General features: G+C 40.9%; 1 protein-coding gene across 3 annotated transcripts in view; it reads right to left on the bottom strand.

Annotated features, from left to right (window-relative positions):
* The window catches only part of HTR7 (5-hydroxytryptamine receptor 7), a 113,159-nt gene that overhangs the window by 25,844 nt on the left and 67,635 nt on the right, over positions 1-19,680 (bottom strand). The window lies entirely within an intron of this gene.

The following is a 19,680-nucleotide window of genomic DNA, read 5'->3' as shown; positions in this document are numbered from 1 at the left end:
ACTGGATTGGCTCTCTGCTCAGTGGGGTCATAGGCTGGGTTCCACAGATGGGTGGGGTTGCTGGCTGAGCTCCCTGGTTAGGTGGGGCCTAGGGGTAAAACCTTCTTTAAAATTATAATTTCAGCCACTAATTTCATTTGTCTGCCAACTGGTCCTTCTTTATAAATCTCTCCATGAACTTGGCAAGTTTGGAATTAACACCTGATTTAACCATATTCAATTTCTCTGAAGTTTTTGCAAATTATGTTTGCACTATGAATTCTCATTAGCTTCTTAGTTTATTAAGTAAATGTTGGGAGAAATTTCTATGCATCCTCATGGTATAATCTCCCAATGAGCTGTGGTGGACTAAATATGGCCATATATTCTTTGCCATCCCTCTTTGATAGATAAATTTTTCTCCTTCCCTTTATTCTGGGCTGGCCTTGTGACTTGTTTTTACCAACAGAGAGTACAGCAAGTGATGCCATGTGACCTCTGAGGCTGACCCTTAAGAGATGTGCAGCTTCCACCTTTACTGCTTGGAAAACTCCCCCTGCATTTAGCTGGTATTTGGTTGGGCTGTAGGATGCTTCACTCACACTCTCAGTGCTTCCCCAATTATGCTTTCCTTCTTAGCACAGTTAGGCTAGGCTTCCTCAGAGCACGACAGACTTCTTACGTGTCAGCTGGCTTCCCAGAGGGAGTTTTCCAAGCAGTAAAGGTGGAAGCTTCTTAGATTATCCCAAAATTTGGATTCCAGCCAAGACTTCCCCTTGGAGCTCCAGACCCATGAATCGACTGCCTCCTTCGCATCTCTACTTGGGTATCTTTAAAGTGTCTTATTCACTCCTTCCTCTAACAAGTTTTTATTAAACACTTCTACAAGTCTGGCACCATCTCGACATGTCCAAATATTATCATCTCCACAAAACAGAACATCCTTCCATTTCCCCAACTTAGTGAGTCTGTCCCAGAAACCTGAGTCCTCCTCATTCACCATCTTAACCCGGCTCTGCCTATGTTACTTCCTCAATATCTCTAAAACCTATCTACTTTTCTGTCTCCATTGCCATCACTCAAGAATCATTCTCTCTCCATAAGTATTGCAATAGCCTCTAAATTGGTTCCTTCACAACTACTATTCTCCTTCCTAACCCATTATCCTACATATCCAGGGTGATCTTTCTTTTAATGTTATTTATTTCATCAAATAAGCAACATTTTCACACACTTCGAAGATATATAAGGCATATATTGAGAAATCTTGCTTCAAATTCTGTTTCCATCCTCTTCATCCCCCACCTCCAATATGTATCACTTTTATTAAAATCTTGTGTGCCCTTCATCTTTTCTTTGTCCAAATACAAGAAAATAAGGATATATGTTCTTATCTCCCTCTTTCTTATATGTAAGATAGCATACTGGATCCTCTCTTCTGCATGTTGCTTTTTTCAGTTAATATGTCCTCAAGATACTTCCATACTGGTGCATCAAGAGCTCCCTCATGCTTTTCTAAAACTGCAAGTATTAAATTGTGGGACTTTGCCATCATTCATTTATCTAGTAATAAATAAACAATGGGATAAATGAATTCAAATGATATTCACATCATTCTTAGTCTCATGTCCACCAATCAAGGACAAAATGAAATCCACACTTCAGATGAGAATGATCAAACATAAAGAATAAAACAACTCCAACTTCTTCCTTGGTGATGTGAACCCTAAAACTTAGTGGCTGTCAATCCTTCATTTGGCCTTTGAAGAAAAGGAAGAATGTTGTTGGCCAATGCTGGTGTTCAGTTACAGAAGGTACCACTGAAACAGCACAGTACTGATGATTCCTCGCACTAGCCAAGAACACTTTGATTACTACAGCCCACAGCACTATGTTCCAAAAAAAATCCTGCAATTACTAAGGGTGTGTGTCCCAGAGTCATCTTTGCAGAAAAGAAGAGCTTCCTCAAATTTCCTCAATTGCTGAATTATTTGAATGTAAACATTATTTTACTTCTAACTTTAAGGATACCATGCATAGTAATCTAGATCCATCAATACTCAAGCTTTTAAAAGCATATAAAACTATGGCACTTGGGTAAGCTTTGGGTAAGACATTTGTCTCCATATTTCATACTTTGATAAGACCATTTCTCTTTCTTAAGGAAGTTGTATGGAAAGTTTGGGATTAAATTTACTCTGTACTCCCTTTTCTATTCATTACTTTTGATAATTGTTAATTAATTTGCCCATTTCCATTAATCTTCCCCCAAAGCAATCAACTAACAAACGTGTTTAATATTTAAATGCATGTTATATGTGCATATGTATGCATATTCTCAATGTGTTTTCTTTCTGTATTAAATTGCTTATCTGATCGAGGCCTATCACAAATGTTCATATATTTCCACTAAAATAGAGTAAAATACAAATCCTTATATACTTATCAAAATTATTTTCTGGTTTAAAGTTTAAATAATAAGCTTTAGACTTTACAACTATAACCAAATATGCACTTTAAAATAGCCATGAGGATAAATGAACAAAACAATTTTTAGAATTAGAAAATCAATTATATATTCCAACCTAGAAAAGGAATTTAAAAAATTAGATTCCAAAAAGCCAAAGCAAAAACTTTAACAGCAAAACCAGTTGCCATAATAACAAACATTATTGACAAAAATAAAACTATTATTATTTAAATTACTGACAAAAATAAATAAAACTGAAAATCCCTTTTACAGGCAACCAAATTGACAGCGGCAGCAGGCAGTCCGGAGCGGCCGCTGCCATCACGCTGGCTGCAGCAAGGAGGTGTGAGTGGTGGCAGCAGGAGCCGCTGCGGGAGCAGCAGTGGCGGTGGCTGGACCCCTGTGCCCTGCATCCCCAAGGCAGCTGACTGCTCTGCACCCACCCTTGTGCAGCCAGGCGGGACCTGCCTCCAGGCCCACAGCCTCCAGGACTCTGAACCCTGGCCCAGCATGACCATTCTAGCATACCGCAGCTGCGGGGAGCGCACGGGAAGGAGGCAGAGCTGGGCCCAGGATGGTGCTGCGCTCCATAGAGCTGGAGGGAGCCAGGGATAAGAGGGACCCTCTGAGAGCCTGCCGCCCTGGGGGCCACTGCGACAGGGCTGAGCTGAGCTACCTGCCAGCGCCGGAGCAGCACAGTCGGGCACGGAGGGGCAGACAGAGAGGAGCCCAGAGAGGACCTGGAGGCCCCACCCCAGGCTGCAAAGAGGCATAGCCCGGACTGCCTGCAGGCTCCATGGAGAGGGCGGGGCTCCCGCCCTCCCAGGCATAGGACTTGGAGTCTCTGACTCTGTACCCTCAGGGGCCCAGAAGGCCCGCCAACCCCTGGGGTTGTCTGCTTCTGCTGCCTGGCCTCTCCCCACTCCCAGTGCCTGCTCCCAACCCACAGCGGGACTGGGGCCGAGCCCGGGCACTGTCACAGCCCAGCCAGGTGTGCTCACACTCAGGACAGCACTGACATGCCAGCCCCCCGTCGCCTCGGCCCCCTCTAGACATTGGGCACCAACAAGCACTGCAGGGAAGCCAAGGTGGGTGCTGAGGGCAGCTCGGCACTGGCCTGCAGGTGCCCCTTGGCCCAAGCAGCCTGGGTGCCATGGACCCTAGCAGGAGGCAGACAGGATCCTGGGCAAAAGGCGGTGGGTTCCCGGTGAGGCCCCGCCTTCAGGCCAGGGAGGTCCTGAAGACTGGTGGTCACACTGCCAGTCCCACACGGACTGAGGTGGGAACTTGTGGTGCCTTTTTCAGACCCACCCATGGCCACCCATGGACTAATGGGCACACACTTCCTCCCATCTGAGGCCCATGAAAGCCCCAGGCTCAGCCAGAGCAGAAGGGATGGCAGGACCACAAGCTGTAGAAAGGAGCTACCCTCTCTGCTGAGAACTGAACACTCATCGGGATGACCACCTGCAGACAGGAGCTACCCTCTCTGCTGGGAGCCAAACACTTGTTGGGAAGACCTGCCTGCAAAGAGGAGCTACCCTCTCTGCTAGGAGCTGAACACTCAATGGGACACCCTGGGCTTAGAAAGGAGCTGCCCGCTGTGGGTCTCTGCTGGTTGTTCTATTGCTCAGTAAAGCTCCTCTTCGTCTCGCTCACCCTTCACTTGTCCGCATACCTCATTCTTCCTGTTTGCAGAACAAGAACTCAGGACTCACCAAATGGCGAGGCTAAAAGAGCTGCTATAACACAAACAGGGCTGAAACATGCCCACTGCTCACCAGGTTGCAGGCAAAGAGAAGGAGAGAAGAGCTGAGGCCCTTTGGGGAGACCAGACCTGAGGAGCTCCCTGAGCCAGGGCTGTGACTCCCTCTTTGAGACCCTGTGATTCCTGGTGTCCACGAGCTTCTGGGTGCCACCACATTCCCCAGTGCCAGCCAGGGAAGCTGCGTGCAGTGTGCCTGGTCCAGCCACAGCCTCCCAGAGAGCTGACGCCCATGCCAGCACCTGGAGCTGCCTGCCCCATGGCAGCAGCCAGCATGTCTGACTGCGCAGTGGCCAGACCCCACATTCACTCACACATCCCTCACCACTCCACACCTGACTCGCAGTCTCCCTTGAAGGTGTGGGATCCAGGCTGGTAGTGCGAGCCAAGTGCAGCCTGCCAGGCTGAGTGGGCAGAACAAGCACAGCAGGCCCAAGCAAAAGTCAGGCAAAGGCACCACCAGACAGACGTTTCCAGCCAGAGAAATGACAACCCCAAAATCCTATAACAAAATGAGAGATTAAAAGGGAAAGGAAATAGAGGAAAAAAAAGTAAAAGATACCTAACTTTCAAGGTAAACTTTTAAAAATAGACTTTTTTTTAGGAAAAAAAATCCCTTTTGGTCAGAACTATAAGCCATTTATGTATACAAGTATTTAGGAAGTTAGTTGAAGTAGAAAATCAATGACAAAATTACCATAAAATTTATTAAGCATGCTATATTCAGACAGTATTCAAACAAATTTCCAAAAATAAAACCCTAGGTCATAGCAGCATAATTTTTACTCTTACTCACTTAATACTTTTAAAAAAGCAAATAGTCATTAGATATTGAGTTTATTATTTATTATCTTCTTTCATTCTAATCCTTTATCCTCATATCCTTTTGATGATTTTCTTTTAAAATGGAATCATTCTAACAGATGTAAATAATATTCAATAGTAGTAGCCTATGTGAGCCATTAGTTATAGTCTAATAATTTCAATGTCTTACTTTTCTTCTAGGAAATAAGAAATTTATCAATAAGAGTGGAGATTTTTCTTCTCTTCTACCTCTCCCATTTAACATATTAGCCATTAAAAAACCACACAAGTTCAGTTCAAAGGATGTGGCTATTTATCTCCTATTTCCTTGTAGTCCCTTTTCACATGACATATCTTTAAAATAAAGCAAAAATCTTCCAGAATTTAAAATTGTAGCTAATAAACTTACCATCCATTTCTAAGTGTGTGTGTGTGGTGAGGGGGTCATATTTTTTACACATGTATCTACCCAGAAACCCAACTGCTTTTTCTAAGTTTAATGAAACATGCTATATATTTTCCTTTTATGCCCAGAATAAGTATTACTAAAAGCAGAACAAGAACAAAATTAATTCTGCCTCATGTTTTTATTACATACTAGCTAACTGAGCATATGTAACATGCCAGGGTCTGGGATAAAAGCTTATCTACAGCACTGGATTCAGTCTGTACAACCCTCTAGATATTATTATCATCCCTATTTTACAAATGAGGAAACTGAGGCTCAGAAAGGTTTACTTTCCCAACATCACATGGTTAATAAAGCTCAAAACTAGGTTTCAACATGAGTTTTCTCACTCCAGAGCCTCTTCTTAACCAACACACACACACATAATCATTTACAAAGTATATCCATACACACGCTCTTCTCATATAATCCCAATTTTCCATTTCCAGTTGAAGAATAACTGAAATTTCTAGTTGGGAAAAACTTAGAAACCCTGACAGTAACTCAGTATAGAAATACCCATTTAAAGCATCCCTTGCTTTCGGTTAAACTCATACAATGACAGAGAAGTCGCAGCTGCTTGAAGCAACCAGCTACACTGTGGGATAATCACAAGTGTTTAAAAGTTCTATATTAAGTCAAGAACAAATGCTCCTTTTAATGAATTTCCCTCTATAGGTGTCATTCTTTTTTTATTTTTGTGGGTATGTAATAGGTGTATATATTTATGAGGTACATAGGCTATTCTAATACAGGCATGCAATGTATAATAATCACATCATGGAGAATGAAGTGTCCATCCTCCCAAGCATTTATCTTTTGTGTTACAAACAATCTAATTATACTTTTTCAGTTATTTTTAAATGTACAATTAAGTTTTTACTGACTATAGTCACCCTGTTGTACTATCGAATAGGATGCCTTATTCATTCATTTTTTTTTGTACCCATTAATCATCCTCACCTCCTCTCCATCCCCCACTACTCTTCCCAGCTGCTGGTAACCATCCTTCTACTCTCTATGTCCATGGGTTCAATTGCTTTGATTTTTAGATCCCACAAGAGAAAACGTGATGTTTGCCTTTTTGTACCTGGCTTATTTCACTTAACATAATAACCTCCAATTCCACTCATATTGTTACAAATGACAGAATCTCCTTTTTTATGGCTGAATAGTACTGCATTGTGTATATGTACCACATTTTCTTTATCCATTTGTCAGGTGATAGACCCTTAGGCTGCTTCCACATCTTGGTTATTGTGAATAACAACAGCAACAAACATGGGAGTGCAGGGGTGTTCTTCTTTTAGAGCAATTGAAAATAAGGCTATTTTTTTTCCATCTGCCAACTATATGACTGCAGACATTTATGATACATTCCTTTCACATCCTCTGTTCAGTTACATCCTTTCCATTAGCGATGATATAACCCTAAGCTCAAGCAGGAATAAGCAAAATGGCAAACATAATGGCTCACTGAATAAAAAAAAAGTTCAGGTTATCTTCAGGCCCATTTTGATCCGGGAGCTCAAATGATACCATCAGAATTTTCCATAGAAGATGGCCTCAATTTTTTACAGAATTGAACTCCAGACTCCAAATGTGTCGGAATCAGCACAGATTACATGAAAAGGGGAGCAGCTTTCTACTTTTTCCACTTTTCTGTTATATTTATCAATCAAGTTTTATATAAATATATTGATCATTCAAAGTATTTCTTCTTTATTGGACTTGTTCGTTCCCTTAGTACTCAGTACTCATTTTGTGTTAATTACATCACCAGCTTGTTCCTTGGGGAGAAATTCTACAATAGTACCTCTTATTATGACTTCTGCACTTTTATCTGACAGGTTTATAATTTGGAGGCTGCTTCACGTGAATTTTGTTATGACATAGCATCAGTCAGATATACAGTACTTGGCTGGAAATTTTTTTCAGAAAACAACTCAAAATGGCCCAAATAAGAATGATTTATTAAGTAAGACAGATCTGAAATAGTTAATTTGGCAGCCCAATGACACGGTGACGGACTTGGTTTCCTTCCATCTTTTTACTCTGCCATCCTCAGTGCATGGGCCCCACAGCCCCAGGACCACAGTATGGCTGCTGCAGTTCCAAACATCACATACAAACCAAGACCAGCAAAACTCTGACAAACCTTCTTCATAAGCATCGCTTTTTAAGAAATGAAACCTTTCCAAGATGGCCTTTTCAGCCCTCCACTGATAGCTCAGTGGTAAGAAATACCCATTCTTAAATGAATCACAGGTAGAAATATAAAATATATAAAATATAAAACAACCCAGAGTGGTTTAGTGAAACATGACCACGTGCAGCAGAGGGACTGCCTAAAGAAAATAAAGCTCTCTAAATAAGGAAGAAGATGAAATGTGCTGTTGGGTAGAAAACAGAAGAAAATTAAAGTTACCCATACTCTCATCACTCAGAAATAGATCTTACTAATATTTTGATGTATATCCTTCTAATAATTTTTCCCTTTTTGTTTGCTTCACTTAAACTTATTTCATCCATGTAGTCATTGATTTGTTTATTGAAGTCGAGGGCCTACTACGTTCTACTACTGTTCGAGGCAATAGTGATAGGATGGTGATAAAGGCAAGGAAACAAATCGTCATCCTTGCTGATTTCAGGCCATGCTCGGTGCTGTGTAGACAATTACAGGGATAGAGGGAGGGGGCAAGGTGCGATGGCGAGTTGAGAGGTCTCTGTCCCAGCAGAGTCCTGAAAGAGGTGAGAGAGGGAGCTGCGTGAAGATGCCGGGGAAGAGAATCCTACATGCAAAGGCCCACAGGGAGCACCATGTGGCCATGATCATGAAACTGCAGAAGTGCCAGTGGGGCCAGCATGACACACGCAAGGGGAAAGGGAAGTGATACATTCCAAAGTGGTCAGAAGCCAAACCTCACAGGGCCCAGCAGGCAACTATGAGGCCTTTTGCTTTATTCTAAGAAAGCCCTGGAGGGTTGAGCAGGGGAAGACTTGGCCTGACATATTTTTTAGTGCTCACTCAGGCTGTTCTGTGGATAACAGACTCTATAGAGACAAAATTCTAGAAAGTAGATTCTTGAAGAATTTGTGACAGCTTGTGCTTTCTATTCACTGACTTTCTTCTGTATCTCTGAGAATGTTTCAATTACTTGGTTGAGACCAGCACTGCCCAAGAGAAACATAACATAAACCACAAATGAGAGTCATATTATGTATTTTAAAGTTTCTAGTAAAAGAAAGAAGTAAAAATAAACAGGGGAAATTAATTTTAATAATATATTTTTTCACACAATATATCCTAAATATAATTTCCACATATAATATAAAAATTATTAGAGAGGTAGTTTGCATTCTATTTCTTGCATAAATTCTTTTAAATCTAGTGACTATTTTACACTGACAGCACATCATAATTCTCATGGGCCACATTTCCAATTTTTAAAAGCCCCACATGGCTATTGCCTACCATATAGGATATGGCAGGTGTAGACAATAGGGTCTACCTGCTCTTTGTTCCCCCAGTGTGTTCTTAGTACTATTTCATGTCTGTAATAGTTGACTGCTTAATTTCATAAATACTTTAATCATGAAAGGTCTGGCTAATTTCCATATCCAATATCACTCAGGGCTGTTGGATGGACACTGTTTCCTTCTTCTGCTGTCTCTAACTTTTCATTTTCAAATGTTTTAATTCAGATACACCCTCATACATATGTATGCTGACCAACTCTAATTCACAGATATTTATTTGAGAAAGCAGCAGGTAGGTAATCTTTATATCCTTTAATAAGTGAATAAATTCTATAAACCTTAGACAAGATGTGAAGCTTCTAACCTTTTCTTCCTTCTCTAAAGTTTATAATTTAAATTTGATTTAGTCACACAGGTAATTTACTAAACTTCATACCTCACATGTCACATAGATTGAAAGAACATGAGTTTGTTCTGTTTTTTAAATTTTAAAACCAATATTTAAGTGGAAAATACCAGATTAAGGGGAATACTTAGGGAGTAAGATCGTTTTCTTTTTTGAATCCTAAGATTAATGTTTTGCTCCTTAATGTGAAAAATCTTTCTAAAATATATTAGGTAGATTTCCACTTAGATAAGTATGGTATACAAACTATAATAGAATTTTCTTTGCTGATTACAGAGGCTACACAGTCTCAGTGTTGTTATTGCATAATAGCTGTCCACATACAGAAAGGCAAAGGAAAGAAAATATAATTAATTGAAGGTCTTAGTTAGCTGAGGACTGGCAAGAATTCATTACGGCATGGCAAATGAAAGCAATTAATTCTGTAGAATAAGTGAGTATATATCAGATAGGAATGTTTTTGGGCTGAATATAATAGCCTCACTAACTGGCTTAAATAATGTTTTCCTCTGGAGGTCAGCAGGCCAGGACAGGTGTGGCCACTTACTCTACAATACTGTCAAGGACCCAAAGGACCCAACATCCTTCTAAATTTCCATTTTTAAAAGACTTACCTGTGGCCTTAAGATGCCTCCTACAAAAAGAGGTACACCACCCATGTTCCAGGCAAGAAGACAGGCAAACGGCCAACAGGCAAAAGATAATGCCAACCAAGTCTGTCCATTTTTAAGAACTTTTCCAGGTGCCACCTGCAAGAAATTTCATTTCAGTCTCACTGGCCAGAGCTGTGTAACCTGACCATCATAGCACCAAGAGAGGCTGGGAGGCAACTATCTCAACTGAAAGCATTTCTATCCTAAACAAAACCAGATAACCAGCAGTTGTGAACAATGAGGTTACTGCACAATTCAGAGAAACAAGGAGTTGGCTCCTGAATTGCTGTGTCCTGTGACAGCTGATGGGAAGTGAAAGCACATGGGGTCAGTATGAGAGATCAAAATCTGTAGCAAGATGTAACAATGCCACTTCCTTACCCACCACCCCTAAATCCCACACACACCTTCATCTCTTCCTCCTCTGTCCATGCTGAAAATTCCTCTATGAATACTTCAAAGGCTACAATTTCCTACAGTTCTTCAATCTTCCATTTCCCCTAAAGTTGATTCTAACTAGCTTAACCATGGATTCCAAAGGACAAGGATGTTGACATTACTCTATCCACCTAGCCATTTCAGCATAGCCGAGTAGACCACTGGACATAATGAGCTCTTGATTATCCTCCTGTGCTATGGTTTGAATGTCTGTCCCTTCGGAAACTCATGTTGAAATTTAATCCCCAATGTGGCAGTACTGAGAGGTGGGGCCTTTAAGAGATGACTGGGTCAGGAGGGCTCTGCCCTGATGAATGGATTAATCCATTCATGGATTAATGTATTAACGGGGTAATGGGTTAAGGGGTTAATGGATTCATAGATTATTATGGGAGTGGAAGTGGTAGCTTTATAAGAAAAGGAAGAGAGACTTGGGCTAGCATGCTCAGCCCCTCACCAAGTGATGCTCTGTACCGCCTGGGGACTCTGCAGAGTCCTTACCAGCAAGAAAGCCTTCACCAGATGTGACCCCTCAACCTTGGACTTCTCAGCCTCCACAATTGTAGGTAATAAATTCCTTTTCCTCATAAATTACCCAGTTTTAGATATTATGTTACAAACACAGAAAATAAGCTAAGACATCCTAAAACAGAGACTGTATTAAACTAAAAGTCCCACTGCTAAGACTGCTCAAATGTGGCTCCTTTAAATGAGGTGGGGTCTCCCACAGAAACATACACTATGTACTCACCCTCTACCTCTGTACTTAATTTAGGTGGCTTTCCAATTGCTCACACTCACTGTTTTCCTGTCTCTTCCACTGTCTAAATGTGTTCCCATTCCTGGATACTATTTTCCATGTGATCTGCTTCTACCTCTACTCTTCCCAACTCAAGTCTCAACTTGATTTTTTAGTTTTGATCCCGACACTCTCCAGATACAACTTCAAAACAGTCTTCCTCGGCCTCAGGCACCCTGACCTTTGCCTTGTTCCTGCATAATCCCCAGCTGGTGTGCCCCATCAGGAAAAGAGATCAGGCACTCCTAACTTTCTGCACAGTGTGCTAGATTGAGGGAGTCAACCACCATGAAGGGAGAGAACTGCTGCCCTGATTCTCACTAATGAAGGGCCAGGAGGGAGGAAGGATTTTAAACATGCCACTTCATAGTGTTGTTTCCTTGCACAGCCCCCAGGAGCCATCCCTGAAGAAACAGAGTTCCTCTTGAAGATTTTTTAAAAGATTTTTCCAGTTTGTCCTTCTCCCCCTTTGGAGCAGAGAATGTTAGAACAGAGGAAAAGTTAGGACAAATAGAGAAAGAGGGACCAACATCACCAGGAATAACAAAATAGAATTCTCTATACTTCTAAATCTGCTAAGAAATAAAATCTGATGTGATAGTGAATAGTGGGCAATGTTCTGTCCCAAGAAGGAAGACAAGGCCTTCCCTGCTCTGACCCTGCATTTTGCTCCAGCCTCACTGCTGGCTCCCTGCCTCCACCTGCTTTTTGTTTCTCATATACTGCACTGGCCCAAAGAAGCTAGGTTATGGGCTGGTCACAACTCCAAAATCACAACAAGTGTATATTTTTCACTCGTCGCATCTTCTCTGAGTCCAGGCAACTCTTTAGGCCAGCTCTCCTCCATGTTATGGCTAAGTAGTACATCTCTGTGTCATGATACTCCTACAATGCCCAGGCCAGGGGAAGAGTGCTCTGGAGAACTTGACACCCATAGTTAAATGATCTTACCCAGAAAAAGTATTTGTCATTTCTCCTCACATTGCATAACCTTGATGAACCACAAGGAGGCAGGGAAGTGCAATTTGTCACATGTCCACATGGAGGACAAATGGAAATATTTGTGAGCGACACGAATGCCTAACACACATTCCATGTTATTTTTTACCTCCGTGGCCCCTGTGCTTAGGGCACCCCATCTCCAAACCTTTTCTTGGTTAATCTGTATTCCCATCAGTCATCCTTCACCTTCCAGCCCTGCATGCAAGCTAGGTTAGAACTCTGTCCATATCATTGCACTGGTCACATCATGTAATTGTCTACCTTACTCAAAATTACAAGCTTCTAAAAGTGTATCACTTGTCCTTTAAAATTTCAAGTATGAGGCCAGGTGTCGTGGCTCACGCCTGTAATCCCAGCACATTGAGAGGCTGAGGCCAAAGGATCACTTGAGGTCAGCGGTTCAAGACCAGCCTGGGTGACATAGCAAGCCCCTGTCTCTACAAAAATACTAAGTAAACAGTAAGAAAATAAAATTCGACGAGGCGCAGTGGCTCACGCCTGTAATCCCAGTACTTTGGGAGGCTGAGGCAGGAGGATCACCTGAGGTCAGGAGTTCGAGACCAGCCTGGCCAATGTGGTGAAACCCCATCTCTACTAAAAATGCATAAAATTAGCTGGGCGTGGTGGCGGGCACCTGTAATCCCAGCTACTCGGGAGGCTGAGGTAGGAGAATTGCTTGAACCCAGGAGATGGAGGTTGCAGTGAGCTGAGATTGTGGCACTGCACTCTAGCCTGGGAGACAGAGTGAGACTCCATCTCAACAAAAAAGAGAAACAAAATTCAAGAATGAAGCACAGTATGTGCCACATGGAAAGTGATTGATAAATGAGTGATAAATGATTAAATGAATAAACACATAGCAACCCAGAGAGTGCCAAGAAACAGTGAGAGGCACAACACCATAGGGCAGTGGCACAGACCCACACTCACACACACTCAGTACAAAGGTCAACCAACATTATCAAGAATGACAAAATCAAACTCTCCACATGTATAAATCTGCTAAGAAGTAAAATCCAACGGGATTGTTGGAAGTGGTCTGTTTCTTTATCCCAGGAAGAGACAGACATAAACCCTAGTGCCTGGAATGTTGTGGGACCACGTGCTTTAGTTTCCTACCCTTCCTAAGAGTTCCATTGGTTTGAAGAAGAAAACATATACAAAACTCCTGTGCAAGGAATAAACGTTTACATCTATGATAGATATGGCTTGAAATTTAACATTCTGAAACTTTTCTTAATTTTTAGATTAGAAAACAATATATGACCACAGCAAAATTTCAAATAATGCAAAATAGTATGAATTGAAAAGTGAAAGTCCTCTCCCCCATTTCTACCCTAGATCACCAGTACTGCTCTTAGAAGTAATCATTGTTAAGTGTATTCCTCCAGAAATTCTCTATGCATAATTTATTCATGTATGTTGATATGTAATCTTTTCCTAAAAATGAGATCATATTCTGCATATTCTAAAACTTGCTCTTTTCTCTTCACAGTATTTTATATATCTATCTATATATATATATAGCATCTCCCTATTAGTATATATAAACACATCCTATCAATTTTAAAGCCGAATTATGAGAATAAGGAATTTAAGCCCAACTCCTAACAAATGAGCAACAACTTTTTAAAGTTTAACTTTTAAATAACTCTTTCGAAGAGAAAAAAAGTCTTTCAGACATTCTCCTCAGAAACAACTAGAAAACTAACTTCATATTCCACACAAGATCCAGAAGACACCAGAAGGGTAATACATGGTCAACACAATGCCATTATTTATCTTCTAATTGAAGATAAGAACTTATTTTTTAAAAAATCCTTTTCCTAGAAAATACTGTGTGCTATTCTACCAGGAAATAAAAAAATCTGATTTCAAATGTCCTTATTTCAAACATTGTGTCTTGTTATATAATAAAGGTTCTTCGTTTATTTATCTTAGGCAGAGAATCAGAACTAAAGTCCCTCTCCCATCAACTTAAAGAAATATTCATGCTTCAGATTTTCTGCATCAAAATCTAGATTTAGCTGGAAAAAGCCCTCTAGCCACTGTTCTTTGCCCATTACAACTTAGTTAAGGGCATAACCCTGCCTATGGCCATAGTAAGCACAGGCAGCAGTCAAACCACAATCGGTACCTTACTCAAGGCTTTCTCCAAGCCCCCAGCCTTTCTTCCCTGCTTTGGGCACTTTCTCCTTTGGCTGCAGACCTTGACTCTCTCACTTCTCTGCCTGGGTTGGATCAGGCTGGACTCCAGGACCAAGCATTGGCCTCTGGCTCTGCTGGCTCCTGTCTTGGGAGGCCTGTCATCAATGGGACATCACAAATACAGGTGAGGGAGCTCCACTCCTGGATACCACCGTAGCAGAGTTCATGGCACCCCCAATTCCACAGACATGGGCGACAGACTGCACTCAATGCCCCAGACTCCTCAGGATACCACATTGGCTGCTCTGCTTCAAAGAGAGGACACTGAGCAGCTTCCAGAGGCAGCAAAATTCAGAAATCTGTGCTCAGAAGTCTTAATCTTGAGCAAACCATTGAACCCTTCTAAGGCTTAATTATCTCACTTGTAACATAGGGTTACTAATAGTAATTATGTAATAAGATTATATTAAGATTAAGTAAAATAATCCATATTATATTTTCAGTACAATGCATGATACATAGTATGCCCCAATAAGTATAAATGGGGATGATGATGATGATGATGATGATGGCAATGATGAAGCTAAATCTCTTCAAAACATCTTTGGAATTCCTGACTTCCTTAAGCAATCAACCTGCTAGAATCATGCCCCATCACCTTTCCTATACTTCAAGGAATTAGATCACCTAGATTCTTCCAGAGGAAAGGCATTCTGAAAAATAAATAAATAAATAAATATATGATTGTGCCCTTAAATGGTTCAATAGACTCAACAAAGATCTTCCAAAACAAGGTAAACCCCTGATCCATGGAGATGCTTCTGAGGCTCCCCAAGTGTTCATTGACATGTACAATTTTCTAATATTTTCTAATGCCACTCATTCTGGGGCCTTTTTATCCTTTCCCACAAATCCGCTTCATTTTTGAGGTGTTTTTTTGTTTGTTTGCTTGTTTCTTGCTCATACTATTGATTCCACCTTTTATATATTTAAAACAGTGAACATGGCTATTTTATGTTTGGTATTTGATAATTTTCACCTGTCAAGTCTGCAGATCCATTGTGCTCTGTGTAGTTTGTGGTGGAAGTGCCTTGTTTTCTGATAAGTTTTATGATTTGGTGACTAGGAGCCCATGCTTACTGGGACTGGAACTGTGGGAATTATCTAAGGCCTGTAATAAGGGTCTGTTTCTCCAATTACCATTTGCATCTATTTCTGTCAGGCCAGCAGTGCTGTCAGTTCAGGACCCTTTTAAATTAAATTCCAGTTTGAAGTGTTTTTATTTCTCTATTTTTTTCTGGACCTCAGGAGAAGTATGAACTTAGCCCCTAGCCCCATGAGTGCCTGCTATAATTACAGCTTCTCAAGAAATACTTCCCACTACCAGTGCCCAAGTTGAAAAGGCAAATTTCCCTGGCAAATTTTCCTCGCCTGGGTCATGTTTTTAAAAGTCCTAGATTTGGTGGCAGCTTCAGTCTCACTCCCCACTTTGTAAAAGCCCTGTGTTTATTTCCTGCCTCCAGAATGCAGCCTTTATATTCAAAGTTCTGGGTCGCCAGAAATCAGCACCTATCCCCAATGGAAGCTAACAGCTTCTATACTGGTTTACCTGTTGGGCTCCTTGCTTTCTCTCCATTTCAGATCTCTAAGGATTCCTCTTACTTTCTTGCCAGCTTAGCCATGCAATTAAAATGGTATGTATTTTTAAAATTTTATCCAGACTTTTCAGTATTTTGCTTTTTAGTGATAGGCTTTTTAGAATATTTGATCCATCCATAATACTACTAGAAATAACCTGGATTTTAATTTCATGTTAAAATTTTACTCAGTATTTTCTCCACCCCAATATTTGAATGGTTTATGTTTGCCTCTCCTTGTCACCTGCTTCAATTACTGTGATGTTTCTGCTATACTTTGGAGCCCCCACTAATGTACAATTCACCTCTGCCTGGGTCTTCTTTTCTTATGCTCCACTCATGGTGGAGTAATGGCTCTTCACCATTAATTTTTCCAACTAGGTTGGTCCACAGGGGAAAGGTTACTATATAATTATCCTTTTTATTCTGTGACTTCAAGCAAAATTTCTAGAACATTTAGTTCTTGACAGCTACAATACAATTATACAAAGAAAGATGGGGATTAATTACATTCTTGCTAAAACAAGTCATATTAGATAGATGATGTGGAACAGTATAACATTTTATACATTATGTGTCATAAAATACACCACACACAAAACTCTCTAATCATGATGCCAACCAGCTGCCAGCCAGCTGAGGAGATTTAACCATTTATCTCTTAAAATGCTTTCGTTATCTTAAAAATTACAAAGGACTCTGAAAAGATCCATTAATAACTCTCCTTTCATCATGTGCTAAATACCTCTGTGTTCTGTCTCTGAAGCTCAAGTATTGGGGTTCTGTGCTCATCCTCTTAGCCTGGGTTTGAACCCTGCTCTAATCCTTCTTAGGCAAGCATCCCAGAGCAGGCCACTTCATCTCTTGGACTGTCTGGCCCTCATCTGCACAATGGAAATATAATAACTCCTCCCTTACAGGACTATGTCAGGGTTTAAATATGAACACTTTTAAAACCCTTGGTACAATGCCAGCACATAGGTCATCCTCAATAAATGGAAGCCATAAAAACAAATTCTACTACTATCTAGTTTTTTTAAAAACATTCACCCAATATTATCATAAATGCAGTAGTATATATAATAAATGAATTACAGCTGAGCCAATATCAGTATAATGTCAGGAAGCCAAGAGGTTTGCTTAAGGAATGGGGATTAATGTGAATTGACTTTACTACCTTCTTTCACTTTATCCTATGTGGAGCCAACACACTCTCCAAGACAGGCAGTTCGGGAGAAAGCCTAATGATTCTCACCTTGATCCAGAACAATGTGTAATAGCTGACCATATGACTCGCATCATTAGTTCCAGAACATACAGTTCTGTATTACTTCCCAGTTTTTTAACTCCTATTCATGTTGTCAACCACTTTGGAAAAGGCTCAAACTTCCACCATTGCACAGGCTGTTCCTCTGCTGAGAACTCTTAGACTTCTTCAAGCTAAGAGTTACTCATTTTTTAGATATCAGCTAGGATGCCATGTCCTCCAGAAAGACTCTCTGATCTCACTGAGCTCCCTGCTCTGAGTTCTCAGGGAATCTCCTCATCATCCACTGCAGGAGGCTATTAAGTGACCTGCTTATTTGTCTGGATTCCCAGTAATATAAGACACATTAGCACAAGAACTGTGTTTTTCATTGTTCAGGTCAGCAATAAACCCAAACCCTGGTACAATGGTTGATATGACATAAGCATTAAATAAATATTGGTTGGATGAATAAATGAATGAATGAATGAAACATGCAGAAAACCGTAGCAAAAATTGTACCTGTCCCATAAACATCAGAGGCAGCTAGAAACATCAAAAGTGTCTGATCACTCAGAAAGGCCTAAATATCTAATTGAAAATCTAATTAAAGAAGTGGCAGAGACATGTATTTTGAACTCTGTCTTCTCAGTGAAAGCGAAGTAGAGTCTAGGGGATTTTCAAACCCTATATGTAAATTCATTGGATACCTTTGTAATGTCTGTCTGTCTGCCTCCCCACCTCCACTGCCAAACACACACACTTCTCCATATAACACATGACTCAGTACCTGGTGCACACGCACTAAATACATATGAATAACTAACTGCACTCCTGCATTCCCCCCCCCAATCTTAACACTGCCTGTGGCAATAGCCATTTCAGCCAAGAACCAGTATTGAGCATCCAGAATTCCAACCTTGATTTTGTGATATATTTTAAGAAATACTATGGTTCATTCCTATACTTTACTTTAGTCCTCAAAACTATGTTGATTTTTTTCCCCCAACAATTCTTACTCCTTCTCAGAATGCACCATAACACCTGATGACAAGAATTGAGCCAAGAATACGCAATCCACAAAGTCTTGTGGCCTTGGCGCCCCTTCTCAGGAGAGCTGGAAAGCAGCCATGGTACTGCCAGCTGAGCAACCCGACCTGGGAATGTATCTGCTCCTGAAGTGGGATTTCTCACCTGTGTTCATGTGACCACTGGGATGTGGCCTTTCTACAAGGTGCTTTCATACCACCTGGCTTCCTTCTTAAATACTGCTCATTCCAAGCATTTCTTGGGATGGAACTTCCTCAGCACATATGTCGGGTTTATCTCTGACCGGAGCCAACCTGTGTTTTCACTAAAAACACATAATTTAGAAGAGCAGGCAGATTAACACCTGATCTTTACTCAACATTATAAACCTCACACATCCCAACACCGAGGATAACCATCGGGGGGCCCTAACACTCAGTAAATGCCAAGTGGCCAAGGGCAGGCCTTGGCTAAGGATGGTTCATCCACTTTATTATCAGGAAAATGCTGTGGTTCGCGCCTGCTGCTAGGTATCTGTTCATGTTTCTCTATGCAGGCCACTGATTTTTTTTTTCCCCACATACATATTTCGGGGAATTTGAAGCTAATAGGAAGCCAGATGTGGTGCCTGAGCTAACACTTCCATGTGTATTTGTTCATAATATCTAAGAACCAACATAAGAATAGGCTTTGAAATGCTTAAATAGATGGAAAAGTCATGAGACCAGGAAAGAGTAAGAAAACCTGACAGAGTTTAACTTCTCTTATTCTTGGTTATTACCTGAATTTTTATTTTTAAACTACAAAGCTTAAAATTCATGAATAATACAGGAAATCTGTAAAATGCCACTTTTCGGGAATAAGCAGGACATTAAAATGCAAATTGCAGTTCTACACACAGCAGTACTCAATGTGACAAATTAAGCTCCTTCTATGCCTTGTCTTGACATTTGCCTTCAAGATGTTTGTTCAATGTAGAGAGAAAGCATGAGGGCAAGAGGGAGAATCAGACAGGATGAGTGGTGACACCTCCAGGAGACCAGCCCCCTTGTAAGAGGTGCCCAAGGCATGAAAGGTCTTCATAGAAGCCTTCCTCTCTGGCACAATACATGGGAAAAATCATCGTCTGCGTTACTGCATTTTCTCAGGAAGACCTTCTTAGGAAAATGGCATACTTTAATAATAAGATACCTCTTTAGAATGAGTAGGACAGAAATCTAGAAGAAAGTGAGTAAACTAGAAAGCTTCTGAGGTCCTGTTAGACTCTTATTTCCACACATCACTCACTCAGGTAGATTCACAAAGCCATTCTCTAACCATGCCTTATTCATTCAACATATTTACTCAAGAGGAGGGCCTACTATGTGCCAGACACA

Source organism: Nomascus leucogenys, chromosome 3, assembly GCF_006542625.1.
Source record: "Nomascus leucogenys isolate Asia chromosome 3, Asia_NLE_v1, whole genome shotgun sequence".
NCBI lineage: Eukaryota > Metazoa > Chordata > Mammalia > Primates > Hylobatidae > Nomascus > Nomascus leucogenys.
This window is presented reverse-complemented; position numbering and strand designations above follow the sequence as displayed.